This window comes from Protopterus annectens, chromosome 10.part0, assembly GCF_019279795.1.
Source record: "Protopterus annectens isolate FY-2018-M chromosome 10.part0, PAN1.0, whole genome shotgun sequence".
NCBI lineage: Eukaryota > Metazoa > Chordata > Ceratodontiformes > Protopteridae > Protopterus > Protopterus annectens.
In genome coordinates this window covers 734,917,840-734,930,977 of record NC_056744.1, presented here as the reverse complement: position 1 = coordinate 734,930,977, position 13,138 = coordinate 734,917,840, and the positions used below count along the sequence as shown (strand labels likewise).

The 13,138-nt window shown below is 39.9% G+C and overlaps 1 protein-coding gene across 1 annotated transcript in view; it reads right to left on the bottom strand.

Moving 5' to 3' along the window:
* ROR1 (receptor tyrosine kinase like orphan receptor 1) overlaps positions 1–13,138 on the bottom strand; it is a 1,703,739-nt gene that overhangs the window by 459,378 nt on the left and 1,231,223 nt on the right. The window lies entirely within an intron of this gene.

Sequence of the window (13,138 nt, the reverse complement as noted above, 5' to 3'; positions counted from 1 at the left end):
AGGACTGGCTACCTTGATGCAGTACAGAGGCTTGTCATAATGTAACAACATTGTTACTAAATGCCAGTCAGTGTGTGTGTGTCTACCTCTGTGAGTGGCTACCTTGCTGTGGTACAGGGGCTTGTCATAATGTAACATTGGTACTAAATGCCAGTCAGTGTGTGTACCTTGACACTTCGGGTCTATATTATATCCTTGAATGCTTAAAAAAGCGAACGCTGATTGATCGAACTTATTTTCGTGAAACTGCAAAATATCGAAGCAGCAGAAACTCTAATTTTTTCCTAGGGAAAGAATTTGGTTGTCCGTTTCTGTTACTTTGGTATTTTCAGTGTTATGGTGGAAAGTTACCGGTCAGATTCAGGTAAGTGTGCGATTGTGTGGATGTGAGTGTTAGAGTGATTTAGGTGAGTTAGGATTAGGGCTTGGGTTAGGTGTGTGTGCGATTGAGTGGACATGAGGGTTAGGGCGGATTTAAGTGAGTTAGGGTTAGGGAGCAGGTGAGGTGAGTGTGCGATAGTGACGGACCTTAGGGTTAGGGTTTGGGTTAAGGTAAGTGGGTAGTTGGTGGTGTGTGCATAGTTTAGTGTAGGGTTAGGTATCAGATTTTAGGTGTATGTGTGTGGATTTCTGTTTGGTGTGCTTGTGTTGTGTGTATGTGTTTTGGATCAGCGATTTTTTTTCCCCTGGGAAAAGAATCACTGATCTGACAGTTCGAGATTGTAAGCTTTTGCTTAAATTAGGTCGATCAATCAGCATTCGCTTTTTTAAGTGTTCGAGGATATAATATAGACCCGACACTTCAAGTCTTTTTAATGGTCTGAATGTAGTAAAACTATACAGTGATTGTCAAATGGTGCTGGATGAGCTTGGCAGGGAAGGAGGTGTGATGGCAATGTGGTCACACTTTATATTCTCCTTGGTAGGGCACACAACTTGAAACTTGCTGGGAGTCTCCAAAATGCTAGCAGCAGCCTTGACTTCCTAATGTAAAAAACACTGTATGGGGCCACCCAAAGTGCAGAAACAACAGAGTAAGGCAAGAAGCTAAACAGAAAGTGCACAAAATCAAAGAAAATAGCTGTGGCAACAGTCCAAGGCACTGATAATTTCAACCCATCAACAAGGTCACAGTGGTTAATACAAAGATTAATAAGACAGCACTAAGAGACTTTCAGATAAAGTGCAGTTCAGTACTCAGCAGTAAATATTCAGTTTTGTCTGGGTCTGGATGTAGCCTTGCAATGTATCAGTAATAGCTAAAAACAGGTTCAAAGTGAAAGTCATCTTCAAAAACTGCACAATTTTACAGCAGAACTTTAAATATTAGAAATGCAGTGCTAAACAACCTTTTCAGGTGCTTATCTAGCAGAGTACAAACATCTTGTTTTGCAGCTAATAGAATTCCATGACTGACTGCCTCCATCTACCAGACCACCAGAGGCATCACCTCCTCCAATTTCAGTTGCAGAGGTGACTTACATCTGGGTGTTTCCCCACAACTGGACTGTCAAAGCATCCTCACCCCGACCTATCTGTCTTTGTTGCAGTCCCCATCCTTTTGCATCACTCCATGTCTGATCCTCCACATTACCAATTGTATGTCCACTGCTAGGATATATCTCTCCACCTTTGCCATTTTCATATGTGTCATAACCTCTTTTGTCAGTGCTCATCTGCATTTTAAGTCTGGTTATCTGCTCCTGCTACCTTTCTCTTACTCCTCCATCTTACCTACACTTCCCCTTGGTACCTTCTCCATCTACTCTTCCTCTTTAAAAAATGGACACCTTACCCAGAAAACAAGTACACTCTTCTGTCCCACTACACGTCTCTTCACTTATTGCTGTCCTTCTGTGTGATCCTCTGCTTACGGTTTCCCACTTCTACTTATCTTATTTCACCCTTCCTATCTCATTTACATTTTATTGTGGTGTCCTTGTATGGGCTGGCTCTAATACCCTTGTTGCAGCTATGGAATATGTTATGTGTGTGTGAATACGCAGAGTATCAGACATACCGCTTATTTAATGCCTTCCCTTGGGTCATGTGACCACTCATAGCACAGTCATTCTAGCAGAACTGTTATTGCCATTATCACAACCATAAAAGTTTATTACATAGTGTATCCCAGACATGACCCCGCTATGCTGACACTCATGCATGTTTAATCCGTGTTAGGCCATATTGCACTTAATTCATTGTATCATTTACCACTGCATGATGGTATTATGATTTTTTCTGAATCCCCCTATGTGTGCTTTTAGTTTGCTACAATATATTAAATCTCAGTAGTATATTAATTATATGAAAATATGACCATTCTGTAAGGGAAAATGACTTGAATCTGTTAAGGAAATGCCAAACACACTGAAACCATTGTAAAAATAACACTAAAAGACAAAGTGTTTAAAACATAAAATAGAAAAGTTTCTTTTGTAAGTTTTACTTTAACTGCCAATTATTTTCAGTCTTTGCTGAGGATATCATTAATCTGTTCGTAAATATTTACTAGATATCAAAATGGCAGTACCTTTAGTATTATTGCTATATTAACTATAATGTATTTTTTTTAAATAAATTTACCTTGATGCTGACATATTAGCACCATCTGCAAGAAAAAGTTATTTGTACCAACGAAGGGAATGTTGTCAAAGTTTATTCAATGCAACTGCAGGCTGAATTCTTCCAGATATGTCATGTTTTAGTTTACAATTGGTATACTGCACATCTGTTTTTATAGCAACTCCTGACCTAGGCAACTGACTCTTGAGGAACTATTTAGTTTCATATAAAATGTATCCATTGTTGCAGATTAATCAGTGACACACAATCTTTCAGTTAACAACAAAAAAACCATACCATAGCAGTGTACTGCAAGAAGAAAGTGGTAGTAAAGTTCAAATATAAAATAATACTACTTATGCATTTTGACTGCTGGAGGCAGTATTAGTAATAACGCTAAAACCTAAAAAAAGTTTGAGTTAATCACAGAATAAGAAATGAAATATTTCATCACAGAAAAAGCCATGAAACAGAGAGTGTTAAGTGTCATTAAGTAGCTGCAGATCTACCCATCCATCCATATATCCATTCATCCATCCATAGCACTTTTTTGCCATTTTTGTGAATGGAGTGAGGGTGTCACATCAGTTGTGACAATTATGTAGGGCCAATGTTCACACCATCGGTTGGCTAACTCTGCTTGGTTGTTCTTCCATACCATACCCACACACACACACACACACACACACACACACACACACACACACACACACACACACACACACACACACACACACACCGCACGCAACACACACACACGCACACACACACACACACACACACACACACACACACACACACACACACACACACACCGCACACAACAAACACACACACACTCACAGCCATACCTACTGCATGTTTTTGGAATGCAGTACGCAAACAAAGCACTCAGATAAAACACTTACAGACACAGGGAGGACATGCAGACTCTGCAGACGAGGCAGCTGACCCAAGAATCAAACAAGGCAATCTCTTAAAACATAGTAATGCAGAATTAAGACAGTTTTGAGGAATGAGTCACATCATAGTAAGGTGCAAATCCCATTCAATTTTTCTTCTGCTATTCAGGTATATTATATTGTTGGAGTATTAAATGGCTTCCTTACTAATTATTAGATCTCAAAATAGCAGTGCATTCAGTATTTTGGCTTATCAGCTATGAAATATTTTGTTTAAAAATAAATTTACCTTGGTGCTGTCATTCTACATGTTCTGCCTGAAACTTTTAAATGCTTCATTAAAGGGGATGTTGTTAAAGTTTATGTATATCTACTAAAGGCTGTGATCCTTTTGATTTGTCATGTTTTTATCCATATGTGTTATACTGCACATTTGTTTTCATAAGAACAACTGACAAAAGCAATTGATCCTTTACATTTAGGTACCATTTTGCTGCATTTAAAATGTTCCCCATCTTTGTAGTTTAATGACTGACAAACAATCTTTCTCTTAAACAGCAGTTATATTGAAGTAGTCTACTAGAAGTGGAAAACAGGCCAATGTTTATATGGCTGAGAATTAACCATGACCCTGTTTCCCTGATTTTACCTTTCCTTGAATGTATTTCCTGTTATAGTACTGAGGCTGCAAGATCATGTTTGGTGTAGCTTGTTGTGTCTTTCGGCTTCTCCTGGTTAGGGGTCGCCATAGCGGAACTCCGGTCCGCTAATGATTGGTAGTTGATTTTTACGTGCCCAGTTACCAGCCCTGATGCACAACCTTCAATGAAGGTACACCCATTCACGCATGTCTCCACGCAGAAGATGGTCTAGCTGAGAATCGAACTGGACAGTGTCTTATTGTGAGACGACAATGCTACCGCAGCACCACCACCGTGAGTATCATGTTTGGTGTAGCTAGTGTGGATTAAGTCTTGCAGGTTGTTCTTCCTTTTCTCATAAAGTTGATATATTTAAGCAAAAAGATCTGTGGTGTTTGTGTGTGTGTGTGTGTGTGTGTGTGTGTGTGTGTGTGTGTGTGTGTGTGTTGTGTAGAGGTGGGGGGCTGCCCCCAATACAGGGTAGTGCAGGGATTTGCTCTTTGCAAAAAACATGAGTTATGTCACATTTTGAGTGAGCTTTGATGGTCTCAAGATGTGGTTTTCAATTCATTTTGATGAAACATTTTCCATTCATAAGTTTAGATTCAGTTTTACACAGTATGCAAGGGCTAACTTGGATTGACTTTATATCACACACACTTACCACATCCAGAGCAAATAAAAGGCAAACCAAACATGTGACAGAAAGTGCTATTAGTTAATGCCAAACACTTTACACACAGCTGCTGATAGAAACTTTAAAAATAAGCACTAACTTTATGTGTGACCATAGAGAACCGTCCCCCAGATTCACTATACTTCTGTGCAGGACTAGCATAGTCCTGCAAAGAAGCAGCCGTTTAGGAGCAGGATGGCTGTGCACCAGTCATATTAATGAAGGCGTGCTGCTTGAGCTCCTAAACGGACACGGAGCATGTACGAGTTTCCGGGGACGTGTCTGAAAGCAGAGCTTTCAGAATATACACGGCCCTGCAATCAAGAACAACAGTTTAGGACTAAGAATGAGCAAGACCACTCATAGGTGTTCGCATACCCCCAGTAGCATCCCCCCAAGTTTATAGGAGCAATAGTTAAAATATGAAATATAAATAAACTTTTTTTTTTTTTTTATAAAACAGATAAAATATAACCGTAGGTGCGCAGTTTGCCCATCGCTTAGCTACATTTATTGTAGCTTAAATAACACAAGAGGATAAAAATCAAGATATGTGCAAATGAAGCAGTACTGCAATAGTGAAGTGGGCAGAGCATTTGCCTTATGAGCAGTCATTCCCGGTTCGAGTCTCATTCCATTTTCCATGTCAAATCACTTTATGACCAATATTTTTGTTTGCATAACCTACTAAATAACATATATTTGTGAACTGGAGTACCGCATTAAATGCAGATGTGAGGTGTCATTGTCATAATGTTGTAAAATCCACAAATAATCACAAGTGCCCCATACAGTATATGTAAACATGAATCAGGGATACAAATCGAAAGTACAAAGTGTAATGAATGATACATCCACAGAGTTTCCAAATCCACCACTTTCCCAAGAACCATTTTACATTACTGTCTTAATTAGTGTGGGGGTAAGCAGGAGTAAGCACTTTTAAGCAAGAGTAAGCATATTTAAGCAGTAGTAAGTGGGTTTAAGCCTTTTTGTGTGGGGGTAAGCAATGCACAAACATGTTAAGCAATATTGAAGCTAACTCTCTGTAAGCATATTTAACTGGAGGTTAGCATTGCTTAACTTCATGCAAACCCATGCAAACCCACTTACAATTGCTTAAAAGTGCCTTAATCACTCTGTAAGCAACAGCTACTGTTCTGGCCAGAAACAAAATAAACAGCCTTTGAAAGTCTTGAACTCAGGACCCTGTACACTATAGTCATAGTAGTTAACCACTAAGCCATCACAGCAGTACATGAGATTGAGGTATCACCAAACAAATCCACACTATATGAAAACCAAACTGAACATGTGAAAGGAATCTATATACAGTTTTATGTTGTATAACCTACTACATAACATAAATATGCAAACTGTAGTACTGCATTAAGCACATATGTGAGGTGTCATTGTAATAAAGTGTTGAAATCCCCTAATAAACACAAGGACCCTATACAGTGTACATACACATGAATCATGGATACCAAACACATATATAACATGTAATGAATAATAAATCAATGCCAAAAAGCAAATAGTATGCAAATTAAAAATTAAGCAATGCTAAGCATTGCACAGCCTAGCTTACTAGGTGAAAGAAATGTGTAGGCCAGCTAACTCACTTTGCCCATTGGCATACCCCTTTAAGCAATGCCAACCTTAGGTAAGCAGGTTTGCCCATAGCCTAGCATTTTCAAAACTGTCCAATTACAGCAAAGTGTGGGAAATTGGCCCTATTTAAACCCAACAGGTGGGAATACACCTCATAACTGGTTGCAGCTTTGTCCTGTAGACACTATGACTGGTATGGGAGAGGGTGTGTGCTTTTGGGTGCAGCGTTGGGATATCCAGGAGTACAGAGTCATGGCAGGACTCCCTGTGAAAGACCATGACCAGAGACTGCTGCAGGGCCAGTACCAGGGTTCCCATTACAAAGCGGAAGCCTGGGACTGTCTCGCCCATGACCTCAACAGTGCCACTGACATACCCCAAACTGGTGAGCAGGTCAGGCATCACTATGTCAACCTGAAGCAGAGAAAGGAGGATCTCTTGGATCAGTGGATCCAAGAGGCTAGGATGACAGGGGATGTCCCAGCCGTGTGTAAGTATCAGTCCACTACCTGTTTACTAATTGCTAGCTCATGTATATTATGGATAGGTATGGCTAAATATTCCTCTTATGTCTTTCACAGTGGCAGATGAGCGGGCTGCGAAACAGGAAGCCCATGCCTGTAGATTGCAGCAGTTGCTATGTGAGGCAGGTTAGTAATACTTTTGCATGTACTGCCATAGGAAATAAATCTAAAAGTAATAGTAAGTTAATTGCCTGTATAAAACCTGTATTGTTTAAGGCATGTACTGCATACACCGGAGAATATGACAGGAAGAGTCTCATATAGGTTGTATGTAAATAAAAACATAATAGCCTGACAATAAAGGTCTAACTGCTGGACTGCATGTGTTTACTCTGGTATCATATGGTAATGTAGAGCTGAAATCTCTTAATAGTACTGTTGTATTAAGCACTGTTACCCACACTGTACTACATAAATAAATTGTGTAGGAATGTCTGTATATGGCTGCTGTAATCCCAAGAGGTCATATAGTACAAATGAAAGCAGTAAAAAGACAGACAACATAATCCAAATAACTCACTCAACTGAGATGTAAACTGTTGTATTTTTAGCACAAACAGCCATGGTTCGAATCCTGGGAATGGTAGTAGGCTGTATGCAGAATCATACCCCACAACTGTACAGATATGTCCAGAATGTTCAGTAAATTGGCCCATATCTGCTGCCTGTCACCCTGTCCCCCTGGCAAATCAGTAGGATGATCCCAGACATTTAGGCAGCAAATAAGAAATACGGCTGATTGTCAGGCATCTATAAGAATAAACCTGTCACTCTAGCAACTCCCCAAAATGTTATGAGAGTAATAAGCCAAGTATGTCTCATCTCCACCCCCATGTTGTCAAGCTGTGACCAGAGTGTGTGCAGTAACAGAGTGAGACGTATGTGCATAATACTAATGTGGAATCTGGTAATATATGTGGCAACATTCAGGCAGTATAACAAACATTGCCCCCACAGGTCTGTCAGATACGAAAACTGTGCCTAGATATAAAAGATTGATATCCTGTACAGGTACTGTTTACTCTGGTATTGTATGGCATTGTTAGTGTTGCAGTAGCTCTGAATAATGTTATTACTCATCACTGTCACCCACACTGTGCTACATAATAAAACTGTCTAGGAAATCCTGTATAAGAGTGTTGTAATTATAAGGTCAGACTGTAAAACCACAGGAGAATTATAGACAGAAATCCGACAAGAGATACACAGCAATATTATATAGCACACTCAACTGTGATGGACACTGCTTTATTTTTAGCAGGCACAGCCATGGTTTGAATCCTGGGAGTGGTAGTAAGCTGTGTGCAGAATCATACCCCACATATCAGTGTGCTAATCTCTGACATGTAGCAAGCATTTCATGTCATAAAACAAACTGCCAGGCCTGTACATATTTGCAAAATGTCATTGAAAACAAGCCTGTCATTGTACAATTCACCAAAGGTTTAAGAGGGCAATAGTCAAAATATGTCCCGGTTCACCTGCATGAGGTCAAGATATGCCTAGAGTGTGTGCAATAAGAGATGGACAGGTATGTGCATAACATCAACCTGGAATCTGGGAATATGTGTAGAAACAGTTAGGTACTGTTAACAAACAATACCTCCACAGGTATACCAGGTAAGAGGTGTATACTGCAGGTAAAACTCAGTTCATGTATATATATCCCACACAAACAACTTATCTCTGTCCTAAATAACCTATCCTTCTCACAATCAGTCACCAACTGGTTTCAGAGTTACCTGTCTGACCGCCAACAATCCGTTGTATGGCAGAATGACATATCTCCCCAACTACCTGTCTCCATAGGGGTTCCCCAAGGATCCATCCTTGGACCCCTACTCTTCTGTGTTTTCACCAATAATCTAGCCTCTGCCACCAAACATGGCACACTCATACAATACGCAGATGACTCAACCATCATCTGCTCAGCCCAGTCCCTACCCAAACTGCAAAAAAGTCACACAGGAAGCCTTTTCTTCTGTTGAAACTTGGTTATCCTATGCCCAATTAATACTCAACCCAAACAAAACTAAACTACTCATCTTCCAACCCACCAAACATACTCAAAACAACTCTCACTTTAACATCACAGCAAAAGACAACACCACTATATACCCAACTGAACACACCAAATTGCTAGGAGTGGAAATAGACAATAAATTAAAATTTGACATTCACATATCCTTGACCATAAAAAAAGTCCACAAAAAACTAGGAGCACTATACAGAAATAAGCAACCTCTCACCAAAGCAGCAAAATTTCAATAGCAAATTCCCACCTTATCTCCACCCTACTTTATGCCTGTCCAATATATACCAACCTAAGGCAATGCGATCTAAACAAGCTAGAGACCTGCTACAACAAAATTGCCAAATTCACCACAGGGGCATCTTACCGTAGTCACCACTGTCTCTCACTTGCTGAACTGGGCTGGCTTGAACTCCCTCACCTCCTTCAATGGTATCAACTCTCACTTGCCCACAAACTAGTAAATCATCCACTAAATGTCCCATCCCTCCAGAATCTACTCTAACCCTATCGCACCACCAGACCACTAAGATCCAGCAACAAAATTCACTTGCAGATCACTAAAGCCAATAACTCTGCTGGTGAAGCACTATTGTCTTGCACAGTAGCCAAATTATGGAACTCCCTCCCACCTACAATTACCTCCGTACCATCATGCACCCACTTCAAAACTTTACTAAAAGCACACCTAAAAACATGCTGGTTATGCCCTTGCAACTCCCACTCTAATTTCACCCTCCCCATCCAACCACTACCTTTCTTTCCACTCCACTAACTACTTTGATTATAGCAAGCTCAGATGCTCATAAGCCAGTACTTATTATACAGCAGGAACAACTTCTTGTAAAATTTGTTAATGTCTGTTATGTACTTCACAGATAAAGATTCTAGTTGTCTACTGATGTACTATGTTCTTCATCTGTAAATATATCGTAAGTAATTGCTATGTAAATTGATAATCGCTATGTAATCCAATGTAACTACTGTCTGTTTATTTTAACTGTGGAGCTTTTCTCCCCGGGCCTCCGCTGAAAATGGACCTACGTCCAGTCGGACACTCCCGGTCAACAAATATAAATAAATAAAAAATAAATAGTTGTCTACATCCATACCACTATCTAAACTAAGGCCATAGAGTAGTGTACTAATACCTGTAAGGTACAGATCACAGCACTGGCTAGGAAAATAATGAGAACTATAGGAATATACTAGTTGTTAATTGACATCTTTCTCTCCCCCCACCATATCTGCAAAAATAAACTAAAAACACAACTCAATCGGTATGTGCTGCATTAAATATACTGTAGGGACATGTGTCCTATTGTTTGATAAATATTTAAGTTTGTTTCTATGCATGTGCCATGTTGAAATACTCCCACATTGGTGGCATGCTGCCATCAATGTACCTGCATGCTGTAATGGCCACTGTGGTTTCATATACGCATGTGTTCTGTTTGCTATGCAACTGTTCCATATATGGTGTTTTGGGTTAATGGGAATAACTATGCATGCTGTTATACCTAATCCTGGAATGTGTTGACTATTACTAACCCACATATGTTGTAAAATTGAAACACCATAGCACGTTTGGGAAGGCCGGTCCCAGTGGACCCAGCTGTCTCACCTCAACTGGACGTGGCACCGGGCACCAGCACATCTGGGGCCCACCCCGGGACCTCCTTGTCTGCTGGTCCTGCATCACCTTCAGATGGAACTGCCTTAGGGGATGGGGCTTGTCCCCCCTGGGAGCGGGCATGGACAGGACATTGTCACCTGTCCCCAGGTCTGGGGGAGTGGTGGATAGCGAGTTTCGCAGGGAGTTTAAAGATCTGCTACACCAGCTTGAGGGCCATGTGTCAAAACTTGAGGGTCGCCCTGGCCCTCCTACTCAGCCCCCAGCACAGCCACCTTCGGAGCTGTGAAGGTGCAATGGTGACAGCCCATAGGTGGGGACCTCAGTCCCACTGTTTCCACTAGGGGGCTCATGAGCTTACGATTTCCAAACACCCCTACCCATCAAGGTGTTTACTCCCCACATGTGTCATATACTGCCCCTGTATGCTGTCTTGTCTGTTTTCCTATCCAATCTACTTCCCCAAATATACCTACTATCCCTCCCCAACATCCCACTCTCACCTGAAAAAAAAAAAGGGCAATCTTTTCCCAAAAAAAAAATCTCACCCCATACATAGCTGTCCATTACACACACGTGTCCACTGGACACATAATCTGGTCTAATTGGCTTCACAACATATTATCGTTGTCCGCACCCCTCTCTCAGGGGATTGAGAGTCCAACTCTATCTCCAAATTCAGTGTATATACACAGCGGTTGCTGTAGAAGAAATGGGCAGCTCTGGACATTCCCTGCACATCCCTAGCTATTTTCCATACTGTCTTTCCCTATTTGTGCCTCTTTTTCACCACTTTCCTATCAACCCTTTTTCATTTCTTTTAAATAAATTAGCATGGGGTTAAGTGGGATTAAGCACTTTTAAGCAGCAGTAAACGGGTTTAACCTTGTTAGCGCGGGGGTAAGAAATGCCTACACAGGTTAAGCAATTGTGAAGCTAAATCAGTATAAGAAACTGTAACCGGAAGTTAGCAGTGTTTGCCTCCACACAAGCCCACGCAAACCAGCTTACAACTGCTTAAAAGTGCCTGAATCACTCTGTATCCAACGGCCTTGTTCTGCCCTGCAACAAAATAAACAGCCTCTGCAAAGCTCAAACCCAGGACCCTGCACACCATAGCCAAACAGATTTACCATTGAGCCATGTCAGATATACATAACACTGATGTTTTCACAAACATATCATCCAGCAAAGTCATTCAACAGTATATGTAGATGTATGTGTGTGTGTATATATTTATAACTATGTATATATATATATATATATATATATATATATATACATATACATATACATAATATATATATATATATATATATATATATATATATATATATATATATAAATATATAAATACATACATACACACACACACACACACACACACACACACACACACATACATATATATATATATATATATATATATATATATATATATATATATATCCATAAATAAAACTCACACTTCAACGGCATGGAAAATAAACTGCAGAACACTGTGAAATTCTTATAACGGAACCAATTTTATTTTAGTGCTTTCATCCTTAATATCCAAGGACTTCTTCAGAAATGTGTAAATTACAAAACTTAGCAGCAATATAAAGGCAAATGCAAATTATCGAAACTAGAAAGAATTACATTAGAGTTTTGAAGCCAATGAGTATCAAGCATAAGAGACACACCTTCTTCCCAGTTGGAAAAAATAAAAAAAATTATTTTTTATTTTTATTTTATTTATTTTACATTTGTTGACCGGGATAGTCCGACTGGATGCATGTCCATTTTCAGCGGAGGCCCAGGGAGAAAAGATCCAAGGGTAAGCAGATACAGCATTACATAATACCAGCATTACATATTACAAACAGGCTATTTACAGAGATTTCATAAGTAAGCAAGTTAAACAAGTTCCACAGGTTTCAGTTAATCCTGAGCGCAAGTCAGGATTAAATTAAATTAAATTAAACAGTAAACTGGTTAACAGATTTTTACACATTCTAGAGAGAGTTGGCCAGGCTTGATACATTGACACAGTCAGTTAAGTGACAAATGTTGTTTGAGTCTAGTTTTAAATTGACCTAAGGTGGAAAGTAAGGTAATATCAGCTGGAAGAGAGTTCCAGGATCTACTTACAGAGTTTGCAAGGAGAGAGTCACCAGCTGTGTTATTAATTTTGCTAGTCTGAATTAGTAGTTTGTTAGAGGATCGAAGCGGTCTAGGATTGTTATAGGGGGGTGATAACATTTTTAAGTGCAGGAGTATTGTCCGGATTATAGAGGATTTTATAGGCCATAATCAGTTGGTTATACTGGATTAGGCTGGGTAGTTCAAGCCACCCAAGCTGATTTAGACTGATGCAATGATGTGTCCTAAAAGGCAGCCCAGTGGCAAACCTGGCAATGTGGTTGTAGCAAATTGAGAGTTTGTTAAGGACAGTCTTGTTTAAATTCGAGAGTAGAGGGGATGCATACAGAAGGGTTGAAAGAAGGTGAGAGCGAGCTATGGCAATTTTAGCTGGAGGGTTAGGAAGGCTTTTATTCTGTAAAGTGAC